Source organism: Poecilia mexicana, unplaced genomic scaffold, assembly GCF_051168715.1.
Source record: "Poecilia mexicana isolate PSO_F unplaced genomic scaffold, ASM5116871v1 scaffold_19, whole genome shotgun sequence".
Lineage (NCBI taxonomy): Eukaryota > Metazoa > Chordata > Actinopteri > Cyprinodontiformes > Poeciliidae > Poecilia > Poecilia mexicana.
In genome coordinates, this window is record NW_028263388.1 from 5656265 (window position 1) to 5670681 (window position 14417).

The following is a 14417-nucleotide window of genomic DNA, read 5'->3' on the forward strand; positions in this document are numbered from 1 at the left end:
TTCATACATGACCGTTATTCCACATGTGAGTGCTTTAAAGGTGCAGTGCCGTATTAAATTGACTTGTGAGCTTGACATTGCACTATAATGTTATGCCCTCTTCAAAAACATACCTGGAGTGTTTCTTTGATTCTTTCATGAAAAATCCTTTAATCTCCATGGCAACCAGCCATCTTGTTCAAAACACCTGGTTGGACCTAGCCCCGCCTTCAAGGACGAAGCTCCTCCTCACATCAATAAATTGGAACACAGTTTCATAGGCATAAACTTTATGTATCTTCTCACCTGTAAGCTGGAGATGTATTGTTAAGAATCCACTAATCTTTCTCTAGTTGTGTTTCCATTTACTATTAAATTGAGCAAATTGAAATTCTGAAAATGAATTTGCTTCATGGAAACGCAGCATTATTTGAAAAAAAAAGAAGTTTTTTGATAACATTTTTTTGTGATAATGAGGTGGTTTTTCAGCTGAATCGAAACGCTTCACATATCACACAAGTTATGATCAACAGCTGGATGTTACTACTGGCAAAAACGACAGTGAAGATGACAGGAAGTAATAGGAGGATGATGAATAACTTTTTCGACCACCTTCTGCATTTTTTTGGAGAATGCAGCTGGCTTCACTGCACATGTGAATCCAATGTGTTGAATCCACAACTTCTCCATAAAATTACTGACAACAATTTCCCCAAAACGCTGCATATGCAGCCGCTCCCAAGTATAAGTTCCTTGTTGATAGATGATGAGCACTAGCACTATGGCTGACTTATGAATATTTCTCATATAACTGTTTACATCTGTCGTTGGCATGAGTTTTAATGATTTGTTGCGTGAACGAAGTTATTCATGTGTGATTTTTTTATTTAATTTCCACATTTATCTTTTTTCAACACTGGCAGAAAATAGACAAAGATTTGCGCACATTTTTAATGGAAACACATCTGATAAAAAGACAGTTTCATCTTTATTTTTGAGATGTATAGATTATATTTGTTAACACAAAGTCCAGTTTTTTCCCCCACATTTTCAGACATCCTCTCTGTTAAGACGTGAGGAAAAACCTGACTCTTAATTACTGGAAGGGGAATTAAACAAGAAGCTGTGGATTGCTTTGGGAATTCTAACCTTTAATGAGGCACATCTGTCTTGAGCAAAATGTTGACGACCGTTTCAGCTGAAATTCCTGCTAAGCAAATAATGAGCGCTGAAGATTTGCACTGGATTAAACCTGTACTCGGGGGGTCTGCAAACACCAAATATGAGCAGGGCTTTTCAGGCCGGCCGTGCGGTTCTGTGCCAGGCGCTTATGAATGATGCAGGACAAATAAACGTATGACACAGTCCAGAGCGCTTTTTCCCCTATCCACATTTAAAAGCCCTGGCTGTGGTTCATCCAGGTACCCTGGCTGTGCTTCTGTTAATTAGAAAATCTCTTGCACACCAGTTTTTTACTGTAAAGCAGCACTTTGTTCTGATTAATGACTGAATGAAAATGGGCTTAATGCCGAACGGCTCCATCTTATTGCACCAGAGCTCTAGAGATGACCCCTTTTTATTGGAATTAGCCCAATCCTATGCGAGTGAGGTTTTTACTTAAACGTCTTTGATGGAAATGATCCATTTCTGTCGGGCTTTGTATGGAGAAAAAAAGCCCCAGCATTCTCAGTAAATCATAGAAAAGTATGTCCAGTCAATCAGTTCAAACCGATTAACAGGAATTCTCCTGTCCGCATCCCACTGGACCTCACTAACCTCTCTATGTTGATGTTCAGCGTTTTAGATGAAAACACATGAAATCCAGCCAGAGACACAAGAATCTTGGTTAGTACCGAGAAAACGACACCCCAGAAAATTAGGAATGTGTTGTTCAGTGTCTTTCTGAACGACCGAGAAAAGAGAAAAGAAGGACTCTGTTTTTTCTTCCACTCAGTATTGTGAGTGTTTAGACTAAGACTGAACTTTTTAGCGTAAAACAAAGGATGGAAAAGTGGAAAGCCATCTCATCTTTACTATTAGGTATCTATCTATTATGTATAATGCTGTGGGCCTCTTTTATTTTTAAAAGTAAACCATGAAAATGCATGTTCTTATGAAATTTTTGACATAGTAAGAGGATATTAATACAACTCTGACATATATGTCAGAGTTGTATTAATTAATTGGATTAGCAAGATAGTACTTATTAGTATATATAATAATCTATTTTATAATCTATCTATCTTGCTAATCCTATTTAAGAAGACTAGTTGGGAACTAGGATTATCAATAATTTGATGTATTGGTGCTGTGTGAGAGACTGAACCCCAAAGGGATGAATAAAGTATCTATCTATCCATAGATCCATCTATTCATCCATCCATCCATCCATCCATGCACGCACGCACGTACATATGTACTCTGGTGCCTCAAATGAATGATAGGAAAATTTGTTAAAATTACGCTACACACTGCATATTTTGGTATCGATCCGATTCTAAGTAAACACACAGCCATTATCATCCATATCGATACTGATACTTTTTTTTTTTATTTAAGTTTGATACATCATCAAACTTCTAACTCTCGTGTGTTTCTTTTCTTTGAATTGTTTTGTGAAAACCTATATAAATTGGACATGGTGTCTACGAAATACTTTGAGTATGTAAACACGATGGAGGAAAAAATAGAAAAACAAAACACACTTTTGTGCATTTTTTCCCAAGTAAATAAAGAGCAAAAAAAATTCTAATTTGAGAGCAAATCTAAATATAATCTTTTTTTTAGGTAGATTTGAGAAACTATGATATAAAATTAAAATTTCAAAACAGAATCTGAAAGTAAAGTATCGATCTTAGCACTTTAGTGTTGATCTTATACTGATATCGACTTGGTGTCGATATTATAGATATTTTGGATTGATCTGCCTACTTCTAATGAAGGGATATCTTGCATATGTTCTTTATATACATACATTAAATCAGATCTATGACAGTAACAGTTAAAATGATGTTTTTCCTGATTTAACAGTGGATAACATTGCTTCTGAGCTTAAGCTACTTAAAATAAACAAGAGCTCCTGAAAAATGGTAACTTTATGAACTTTCCTAGAAACAATTGTGTGTGTTTTCCCCAGATGCTTTGGAGAGGTTATTTTGCATGACCAGACCAAAGCAGACGTATTAGCAATCATTCCAATGTTTAAATCATTTAAGAGTTTGGATCCCTTCCTGCAGCTCTGGATTTGATCCACTTTTAGCACCGTGGCTCTAAGCCTTATTATAAAGTCTCCACCACTGGATCCAAGCTCTTTTTATCTACATATTTAGCACATAATAAAACAAGCCTTATTGTCCTATTTCATTACACATCAGCTTCTGATACAATTAAATGTTTTTGTGAAATCCAGTTCACAGTTTTTCTCAGTAACATGTTAATAGGTCCAACCAGCAGATATGTTGTGAATAAATTTGTGCTATAATGATGAAATCCATAAAAATATTTAGAAAATCATCAGCACATGTGCGACTTGAGAGAAAGGCTGAACCAAACGAGGCGGCTGTTGATGTTATTTCAGTATTTGAAAACTTGGCCAACACGAACTGAACGGCTTTGCTCGTTTCATCCGCTGCCATTGCTAAAACTACAAGCAGACTACAATTCTAAAGCAGTTCTTGTTCACAACTTCTGCTGTTCGTTGATTGACCTGGTAGAAATTCAAACCAGTGAGAATCGCAAGTCAATGGAAAAAGAGACCATAAAGACCAAATCTCCAGTAAGTGAGATTTGAATCAAGTGGAATAGCGAAGGAAGGCAATGGCCAGGCTAGCAATGTATGAGTTCTTGGACAAAAACACAAACTGAGTCCTGTATACCCTAAAAACCTTTTAACCATTTATCAATCATCGCATGCTACCAATGGTTTTTCATTTCGTGACATTTACATGCATTGTAGTCAGATGGCAAAGACATTTTTCTGTCTTTTCAACACAATATTCCTCAGATTTATGCTTTCAATCTACTTCAAGGATTTAGAATGGGGGGAAAAATGCAGACATTTATGAAAAGCGTCATGGTGGAGACAAAGATCTACCCCCCGTCTGTTCTGATTTGACATTGGAAACAGCCTCTGAGGGTTCTAAGTGACTGAAATTATAGTGAGCGTATAACAAGTTGGAAAATGGCTCACACACAATCAAACTGATTCGAGACACCTGGAGCGGGGGGCTCAAACATAATACCCATCACGTTGAGGAAAAGATGGTACATTTTACACTGTGAAACCTCATCCTCCACCAGCTGGCTCAGCTGGGTGTCCCGGCGCGTACGGCTTTGGCACGGAGACGCAGTCCGGCTAGGAGCTACGGTTCACTCATCAGATGTGGAATATGGGATCTTCCTTGGTGATATAATGGAGTTTGTGTTACAGTGAGGTAATAGCAGATGGGCCAGTCAGTATCGCACATAAGCACACACTGTGCCGTGCTGTAATAGTCGCACACCAGCGCACCCTAACACACAAGTCATGTCCTCAACCACTAACTGCTGGTGTTCTCTGTGTTTGATCGCAAATGTGACAGATGCTGAGTGCCTCACACCACTGCTGTAACCTTGATTTGTGCTCTGACTGAGGGAGGTTACATTTTGCGACCGCTGCTGATGTACAGATCACTTTACTGGCTGAGCTGTGCTTTGGCCGACAGAGCCACGGAACCAGAGGCTCTATTCATTTTATCTGCATTTAAAAGTGATTTTCAGCATAATATTCAACGTACATTTTTAGACTTGCCTGGACCAAATTGAAATTAAAACACTTTAGTCTTCAGTTTATCCGTAACGGTGACGTCTTAAAACCCATCTTACGCGTGAACACCAGGCAGGCTCCTTATCTTTGTAACAGACTTTGTGGCCGCTTTGCCCTAATCAGCTTGTAAAATTTAACTGATCATGCAGGGTGACCTGTGTGTTACCTGGACCGGACCCGTTTCCACCACAGGTGGTTCAGTTTAGCAAAAGTGTTTGTTTTTGAAAGAAAGTGAGCTCTGCCAAAACTCAGTTTTCAGTGGAATATCTTTACAATTTCAGACATGGTTAATCAGAAAGAAAAATTTGAAAGCAGGATATTGGATTTTGTTGCATTGAGTAACTCTTGATGACATCAGGCTTTTTATTTTTTTTTATTAACTTGTTAACTGGTTGCCATTTCGGAATCAGACAGCTGCAGCGGTTATATTATACAGTACTGTTTTAAAATATTTCTAATTCCAAAAACTGTTTCTGTACATGACAGTCATATTTGATATCTTTAACGTGACATTACAGTTAAGTTTTTGCTTTTTTTTGGTAAAGATTTATTTCCTTTTATAAATCTAATTCACACCTGAATTGGAAGCAGTCTAAGCATGGATCCTGTGGGATTTCATGGCTAACTTTTTAGTAATGGAAAAGTTTTTGCTACATTTTCACTTGCATATATTCCGTAGCAGTGGTCCATGTGTGTTGTAGATATGATGTGTTTAAGTTGGGGTGCTTGTACAGCCTAGCATAGCTGTGGAGATATTTAGCTTTATTAACTGTACTAAATGTCTGTGCTACTAAAACTGTATAGCAGATGGGGATATGCAGCTCAAGTCCACATTGTATCAACCTCTGCATGCTGTGCACCTTCTCATCTAGAACAGATTGTGGCTGGGGGAAAAAAATATAATTCCAGAAATAATCTGGCGACATATTAGATAAGCAGAGGAGCTGGACTTTTAAACTGGGAGGAATTGGACTTTTATGAGATGTGATGGACAGATACAAGGCTGCAATTTATTGCTCTGGCATAGTCTGCTCACCCGCTGGGAAACATCAAGTAGGAAAAGAGAAGCAGAGTTAGAAAATACGAAGCGTAAAGGGTGAAGAGGAAAAAAGAAAAGGGTATGAGTGTCCAAAAGGGAAATAAACTGGAGAAAACTGAAGGAAGGAGGGCTTTGGGGTTTGTTGAATTCTTTTCATTCACTACCATTAAGTTCATGTCAGAGGAAAAGCAAAGAGCAGCGCTCACATTCCACTGCAGAGAGTTGCGTCTCCAGCTTGAGCAGAGAAACCACCATCTTATAACACGCTACGCTCTTGAATGTTTGACAATAACTCTAATAGAGGCTGAACGTTATATTATATTTCCACAGTTTGTGGGTGTAAATTATTGCATCCCAGTCCACATGGGTTTGAATAACACCAAAACTGCAATGAATGTGGACACCCATGCGTTTTCAGTTTTATGCATGTTAGCTCTGAACGCTTGACTGGCTCTTGTTAAACAACAGTTGGGGTTCAGTTTGTTGATGAAACCACAGCGTCTCAGTTTGCAGGCTTCAAACAGTTTTACTAGTGACTCAAAAATTAATTAAACTTAAGAAAATCTAATTAACATGTCAATACCAGGGACAAAAAAATAAGGACAGTGCCGTTAAAACTGAAACCATAAAAAATAAAAAAGCAGACCTGTAGCAAAGATTGTTCATCCATCTGAGAATAGATGATATTCCCCTGAGGTTCCAGATTTAGATTAACTTACCTCTAAGTAATGGCCAGCTTAGTAACGTTGGTGGCATCAACTAACTCGCTCATTCATTGGTTGCCTTGTAAGAACCTGTTCAGTAACTTGTGCAGCAGCAGTTTCAGGTTTTGTCACCGTTTAACGTTAGTTTCTGCTACTTTTTTTTTTCTTTACGTGTTCGGTAGTTTAACATTAACTTCTAATTTTTTATGCGCTTAGTGGTTTAAAGTTAGCAGAGCTAAGATTCTTGCTTATTAGCAAATTAGTCAAACTTTTTGATTATCTGTGCCCACCACTGGCAAAAGGTGATGCCAACTTTAGTACATGGTGGCCATTTTGAAAAATGTCCACAAGAAAAAGGAGATGCAAACTAAAAAAAAAAGTTATGATTTATATGGTACAGACATCTATGGTTTGACTCCAAACACATTCATCTAATTGACGATTTTTGTGTAAAAATACATTTTCTATGACAACCACGGTGGTCAACTTAAAAGCTCAAAACATTATCAGTAAATATGATTTCTATTGGTCCATTTGACACCAAAAGTAGTATATGTGATTAAAATATTGGCAGATTTAGTGTAAATCTTCCACGACAACCAATTTGGTGCCCATCTCGAATTTTTCATTGGCTACCATTCTTTTTCAATTTTTTTTTAAAATTATTATTATTTTTCAAAAAACAAGCTTCTGGGAAAATCTTTGTCCAGTTGGGTTATTGTACCTGCATGTGAAAGAGTTTGAACGTTTGTTGAATTATCTGCTGCACTAAAGCTTTAAGCATTCAAAACACAGCTGATCTTGGTTTAATAACTCTTTATATATCTGCTCATCCAACATGCCTTTTTCCTACCAGTAAAACTCAAAGCTGGGAGTGTTAAACAACCCATGGGAGTTTTCTGGCTGTGGGGTGGGGGGTGGGCTGATTGAGCGTGGGGCTTGTAAAACTTTATCGGGACAGATGCGGTCTCACTGCGTTTCACGGAGGCTGACGTTAACTGCGTTGGGCGTGGTGGAGGGTCTGGGGTCAGCTTATTTATCCTGGCCTCCAAGGTGATTGGGGACCTTAAAATACAGAAGGAGATGAGACTGGATGATCCAGACTCTAACTGCAGCTGGGTGGGCTTTACACTACCCAAGAGAGTTGCACTACATGGATTTAGACGTGTTTGTTCGTTCTGCTAATGCTCATACCACCCACCTGAGAGAGCAAATGTTGACTTCGCAAACTTCTAGCTCTCCTTAACTCTTCCATATAGGATGCAATGCCCACATGCACCATCAAACACATCATTTAGTAAACCTTCGCTTCACTTGAGAGCACCTATTTGTTATCATTCTCACACAGATAGAAATCTGAAGCTCTGGTTTATTAAGCTGGTTTAACGAAGCTTAATTACCCACAGAAGCATCATATCGAGCTTAGTGAACTCTCTTGAATGAGTTTGTCCTTTATGTGGGGTAATCACAGCTCATAAAGTATACTTCGTTCTACTGTAAAACAACAGAACTCAGTCTCTCTTTCTCACGCATTCAGTTTAAACCACTCTCAAAACGGACCTATTTTTCCTCAATGTCTATCAAAATTAGCCTGGTAGAAACCGGTCCCTTGTTCTACGCTTTGCGTGAACAACCATCCTCCACTTCGAAGAGAGAAGCTCCGAACGAAATTCAACATATTGAATGTTGATTCAATATTTGGGAGTGTGGCCGATGCTTCCTCTGGTGCCACTGCTAAAACTACAGTCAGACTATAATTCCAAAACCAAGCTGAAAATGAATGTCACACTGGAAGAAATCCAGCTCAATGGGAGAAATCCCAGACAGAGCAATGAAGGGAGATGATAATCAAGCGGAACATATCGAAAGGAATTGACAGGCTATCAAAATCAAAATGGTTTGCCTTTAAACAGTTTTGTAAAGCACAGATGATGTCATGAATTTTGAAAGCCCCATTAATTCACAACATCTAAACTGATTGGAAGCCAGACCTCAAACACACTGCTTCCTTTTATTACACGTATATCAAAAGAAATGTGCAAAGGCATCAGCTAGAATATTGAGAACTCCCATTCATCTGATTCATCCTGGGGTAGAATTTGTAGATGCCTTAAAGTTCTGCGCTCAAGTTTTAGTTAAATAATTCGGTGTCACTATTCACAGAAAAATCTATAAACACTGAACGGCGACTAGGTGGGGCTTTGCTGTACTCTGGTATCTTTTTACCTTTATGATCCATATATTCAACTTTTACTTAAGCAACAATAAAACAGTGTATTCATACAGAATAGAATATATGATATGATGTGTTTTATAAATAATTTCCCTTTTCATGATGAGGCTTTCCAATAGTTGTTGGCTAATGTTGCTTTCAGACACTATCTGGTACTTTTTAACTTATTCATTGGACGAAATATATTTATATTTTGCATGATTTATTCCATTATTGAGACATGAAACTAAGCAAATAACCCTCGCCGGAGTAGATGTGTTTTTTTTTCAGATGTTCTGGAGCGGACTGAATTAAACGACAGCTGTAGCAGTGGATTAAAATGGTAGTGTTTATTTATACGAAATCTAAACCTATTTTGTGTTAATTTCCACTTCCTTTTATCGAGAACAGTGGCCAATGCCTGTGAAAGAAAGTAGTAGTTTTTGGCAGTAACAGGCCTCCGTCTCCCCTTATGGAAGCCTCATTAAGGCATCTGGAAAACCAGGTTAATTTGTCACACTATACCTCATCCTTCTGGTGTTATTGTCACTGCAGTGGGACTTAGGGAATATTAAAGCCCAATCACTCTTCTCTGCTCACGGCTGTTACGGATCCTGACTTTAGACCGTACACAACGTCGGGCCCTGAACTTACCTCAGCTGCAGCCTCTTTCCTTTCGCCTGTTTCATCTTCTGCACAGCTGGTTTTCTTCTGAGCAAAGGCGTTGAGTGAGAGCTGAGACGTCTGGTTTATGGCATCAGACGGAACCAGTAAGACTGAGCGGTCACACGGGTCCGTCCCAGAACAGCCCATCGGTCTGAGTATGGCACAACGATCTGGCTGAATAATTAATTGTGCTTGTTTTGTCTGAGAGGGTTAAAAAAATGTTTTAAGAGAAAATGGCTTCATTTCTGCTGAGGCCACAACTAACGATTATTTTAGTAATGGGTGAATCTTATTCTGACGATTAATTGGGGTAAAAATTAGTATTTGTACAATATTTGAAATACATCAGAAGATTCACATAAATAAAGAATTCAACTCCTTTTTAAAATAAGACAATAACGTAATAACGTACCATTCACTTAGTGAATTTGGACTGCGTAAAACTGAAGCTAAAACTATGCCATGTGAAGAGTTTTGGCTCAAACACATTTACAGTCAGAGGTTGTTTTTCTTTTATCCTAATTGCAAAATGGACATCTAGTTTGTACAGTTTTGGCTTCATTGCTGCTCTGAATGTGTTGGTTTTTTCTGCAAATGCCATTTTTGCAGACTCTGTTCTCCAGTTAACGATTAATCAATGACTAAATTAGTAGATTAATAATGATTAAATTCATTATGCAATTATTAGTCCTAATTCCTACTCCTACAACTGAAAAAAAAAATCTGAGAAAGTGTTGTATTATAATAATAATAATCCACAGTCCTTCACTGATCAATCTGTTTTGATCAGTGAAGGATGGCGTGACCCGGGGACCTGGCTGGAGCAGAACCACTGGTTTAGATTAAAGCATCAGTGTACGTTAGGACGGCCCAGTCAAAGTTCAGATTGAAATCTAATTGAAAATCTATGGCAAGATGGGAAGATTTATATTCAAGCTGCTTTCCATTTATGACTGAGCCTGAGCTGTTTGGTAAAGAAGAACGAGCGAAACACTCAACCAGTGATGTGGGTCTAACCTTAATAGGAACTGGTCCTTACCTCGTTTCAATCAGGTTGTGAACTGATTCATGTTCATTGATTCATGATCCAAATATTCTGATCTGTTAACAGCTCTAACTGAATCTAGTTCTTGCTCATTTATCGTTCAGGTTTAATAGATGGTAGGTCGTGGCATTAATCAGATGGATTGTGGTCTGGCATCCGTTTTATTCTCAAACTCTATTTTATGGTGGCTGAACTTCCAAAACATCTGCTCTCATTTGAATATTTACTAACAAGCATCAATTTAGGCAACATTTGTCCCTCTGTCATTTTTCAATTTCCTTTAAGTATGCAGGATTTTCCAGGAATTTTTGCCATTTGTGCTGCTGTTCCACAGACAAAACCCCTTCAGTAACAGTGAAAAATGTCGAAAAACTAAACGTTATCTGTAATAAAATAAGTATAGTTTGGACACAGAACTCAGACTAAAACCCAGAAAAGGTTAAAGCTGCAGTATGTAACTTTTATGAAAAAAAAGTTACATATTTGTTAAAACTGTCACCATGTTGTGATAGTATGTCATGAGACAGATACTCTGTGAAAACATCATCTGAAGAAATGCTCTGCTTCCAGTCAAAAACAACCAATCAGAGCCAGGAGGAGGGACATAGCGCTGTCAATCATTCTCATGTAAATAGTCCTAAAATGTTGCTAATGGCAGGGAAACAAGCTATCATTACAGGAAAACCGTTTATTTGCTGTCATCAGTGGCCATGCTAACTAGACTTAGCATTCACGACAAGCTATGCTAGCTACATTGTAACAGAAAGCAAGGGGAGAAAAGTGGGAGGGAAATGAGCAACGCTACACAGAGGGTGACTGACAGCATTAAGACCCGCTTCCTGGTTCTGATTGTTTTTTTCTAGTTAGCAGAAGGCAGAGGAGTTTAATTTGGTGAGACAGATTATCTGTCTCATGACACATAGCATAGAGACAGTTTCAACAAATATTGTAAAAAAAAACAAAAACAGGTGTTTTATAAAAGTCGCATACTGCAGCGTAAAATACGTTTTATTGACAGCAATTTGATATGTGACTTCTTCTCCATCGTCATTCCTTATTCTAGCCAGTTAATGTCCGATTCGGTTCTAGCCAAGTTGGGTGTGTCTCCAGTCGAACATCGCTCATTTCAAAAAAGCTTCTACCAGTTCCTGCACAACACACTTTTCAGATTGCGACTTGTAAAAACATTTTAAAAAGCAGGCATCCTCTTCTTTCCGCTCAATCACACTCTACTCTGGGTTGTTCCGTTGCATTGCGGCCAAATAAAACCCATTAAGGTTTGCGGTTGCAACGTGCCTCTATCAACAAAGCCAAAAGCACAGAGCATCTAGAAATCAGGAAGCTCGTCTTTCTCCGGGCAGCGTAGAATAATATTTGAACACCGTGTGTCTTTGCCTCTCAGTTTCGCCACATGATGTATTGGATTGCTGTCGTTAAAATGAATAAACCTTTCACGATTCTTTCTGCCTCGCGGACGGTGACAACCGCAGCCCCGTCAGGTTGTTTTGCTTTCCTGAAGCGTTGTAGATGTATGATGAGGATTTCCGTTGACAGAGCTGTTGAATTTCTCCCCTGTGCGCCAGCCGGCGTCCGCATGCCCCCCCTCAGGCAACCTCCCACACTGAGCTGTGAACTGAGTAACTCTAATTTCCTTTGATTCTGTCATTTTCCCTCTAAGTGTGCGTACTCAGTCCTTCGCCTTCTATTCATCTACTTGACACATTGAACTTTTATTCCCTCTATTTTCCAATCTAAGTCCAATCTTTGGCTTTTTTTTTTTTTTTTTTTTAGCAACTCCAAAAAAGCTGTTCAATGTTCAATAGTTGCCGTAAAATGAGCAATTATCACAGTTTCGCTCCATAAATATTGACCAGTTTTGGTTGTTTTTACTTGGAATTAACAGGAGGGAAAAAAACCGAGGAGTTCCTCTTCCAGTTTTATAGAGCTCTAGGACTTTTTCCAAGCTTTGTTTTAAGTCGATGCATACCGCTGCTGGGTGATGGATTTGAAGCTCTTTTAAAAAAAAACAACACTAACACAATCAGTTTAATTGGGGAAATAGGAGGATGAGAGGGAACTTCAAAGTGGGGAGAAATCAACCCAACTCATGCAACCCCTCTCCAGTCCCTGGATAGGGCAGCAGTGGAAAATGTGATCCTGAACAATGTCTTCCATTATAGGTAGAGGTCTTTGAGGTCCGCCGAACCATTAGCATGTCCACTCCTCTAGGTGTTGGTAGTTTGGAGGTCCGCGACAATAACACTTTGTCTCTGAAAGCAAATCATTGCAGGATTTGCAAATACTTATGTTATCTTAATTGCAATTGTTAGTGTGTGGGCTATCATTAGTATGTTGATTTAAGTTGACTTACTCCCCTACTTTGGAAAAATAAGACATTTCTACTCTATTCTCCATTAAATATGCAAACATTGGTGTATAAGTTGAAGATAGCCAAAATGCTAAGGTTAGCTAAAATATAATCTATAAGATTTTAGCTGTCACTATAGTGTTGACTTAAATAAACTCACTCCATTCAGTATGGTAAGCTAAGCTATTATATCAAAAATTAGCTAAGATGCTAATTTTAGTTGTAAGGCTAATGTTGAAATACACATTACCCCACATAAAATGGCCTTACAAACAGCAGCCAGTATTCTGTTATTACCTAATGGATGAGTTTTTGGTTCAGGATTGTAACACTTTGAAATAAATAAATTCAGACACACTACTTCAGTTGCCATTGGGCTACCAGTGACCTGCAGAGGTCAGGACCACTCTGTTCACTGTTGTGATTTGCCTCCAGAACAAAGAGCTCAGTGCTTTGGAGTGCATCTTCCTTCCTGGAGATGACTACGGGAACACACACACACACATACAGGGACACACACATTCAAACAGCCTCGTGCCGACTCTGCTGGCATAATTAGAAACATTTGGGATCATTTGCAAAAGAACACAAGCTCTGATGGGATCCAGATGCACAGTTGGATTTCACAGAATATACAGGAACCCTTATTTACGAGGGGCCATTGCTGGCTTCTCACCCAGGGAGATGTGTGTTTGTATGTGTGCGTGTGTGTGTTTGCTGTCTATGTTTGTTCACATAGTGAATGAGTGCTTTAGACTGGATCATCATAGTCTGTTCAGACTTGGTTCAGTAGCTTTTAATTTTGTTTGGTTACATAATGTAAGCTCAGTAAGGCGAAGTTTTAAACAATGTTTTGTTCTCGTCACTTCAGTCTTCTTCTTCTCTTGGTGGAAACTTCTGTGTTGGACTTCTTCTTTCAGTCATGATGTTTCCTGAAGGAGACATCCATCGATGAAAGTCATTGTTTGAAATCAGTCACATTTTGGTAAATGCTGCCATCTAGTGGATATTAACACGCTTGCCTTTTTTTCTTTTTCAAGAACTGCTCTCCTTTTTTCCAGATTTGCTCATTATGAGGTACATTTCCCTACATTGTTTATAAGATCTATATTATATGTACTGCAGAAAGGTAGAAGCTATGACCAATGGATTCTAAGGTGCTGTTGACCACATCACATTAACCAAAAACCTACTACATACCTGGAATCAGGTTCCTCTATCCTCAGACACACTGTGAGGTTCTAGATTGTATCGGCACCTGGCAGAAAACTCTCTAACCCAGTTTTCTGTCCTCTGCTATCCTCACTGTGCAAAGAAAACAGAGGAAGGAACCAATGAATGTTACTCTTAGAAAGGAATAGAGAAAGAGGGCAAGTTAAACCACATTTTTAAAATGTACTTACTGAAATAAGTTAGAGATGCACAGATTATACCGCAGATTTGGTCAAATTGGACCTTCTGATACTGTTTAGAGCTGATTCTGATTATTCTTTAACTATTAAAATATCAAAATATTGTTGTAAATGTTTCTAGCCTTTCTGCCATAAATTAATAATATTAGAACCAAAGACCAAGCCATACTGTGTGTTGTGTAGGAGAA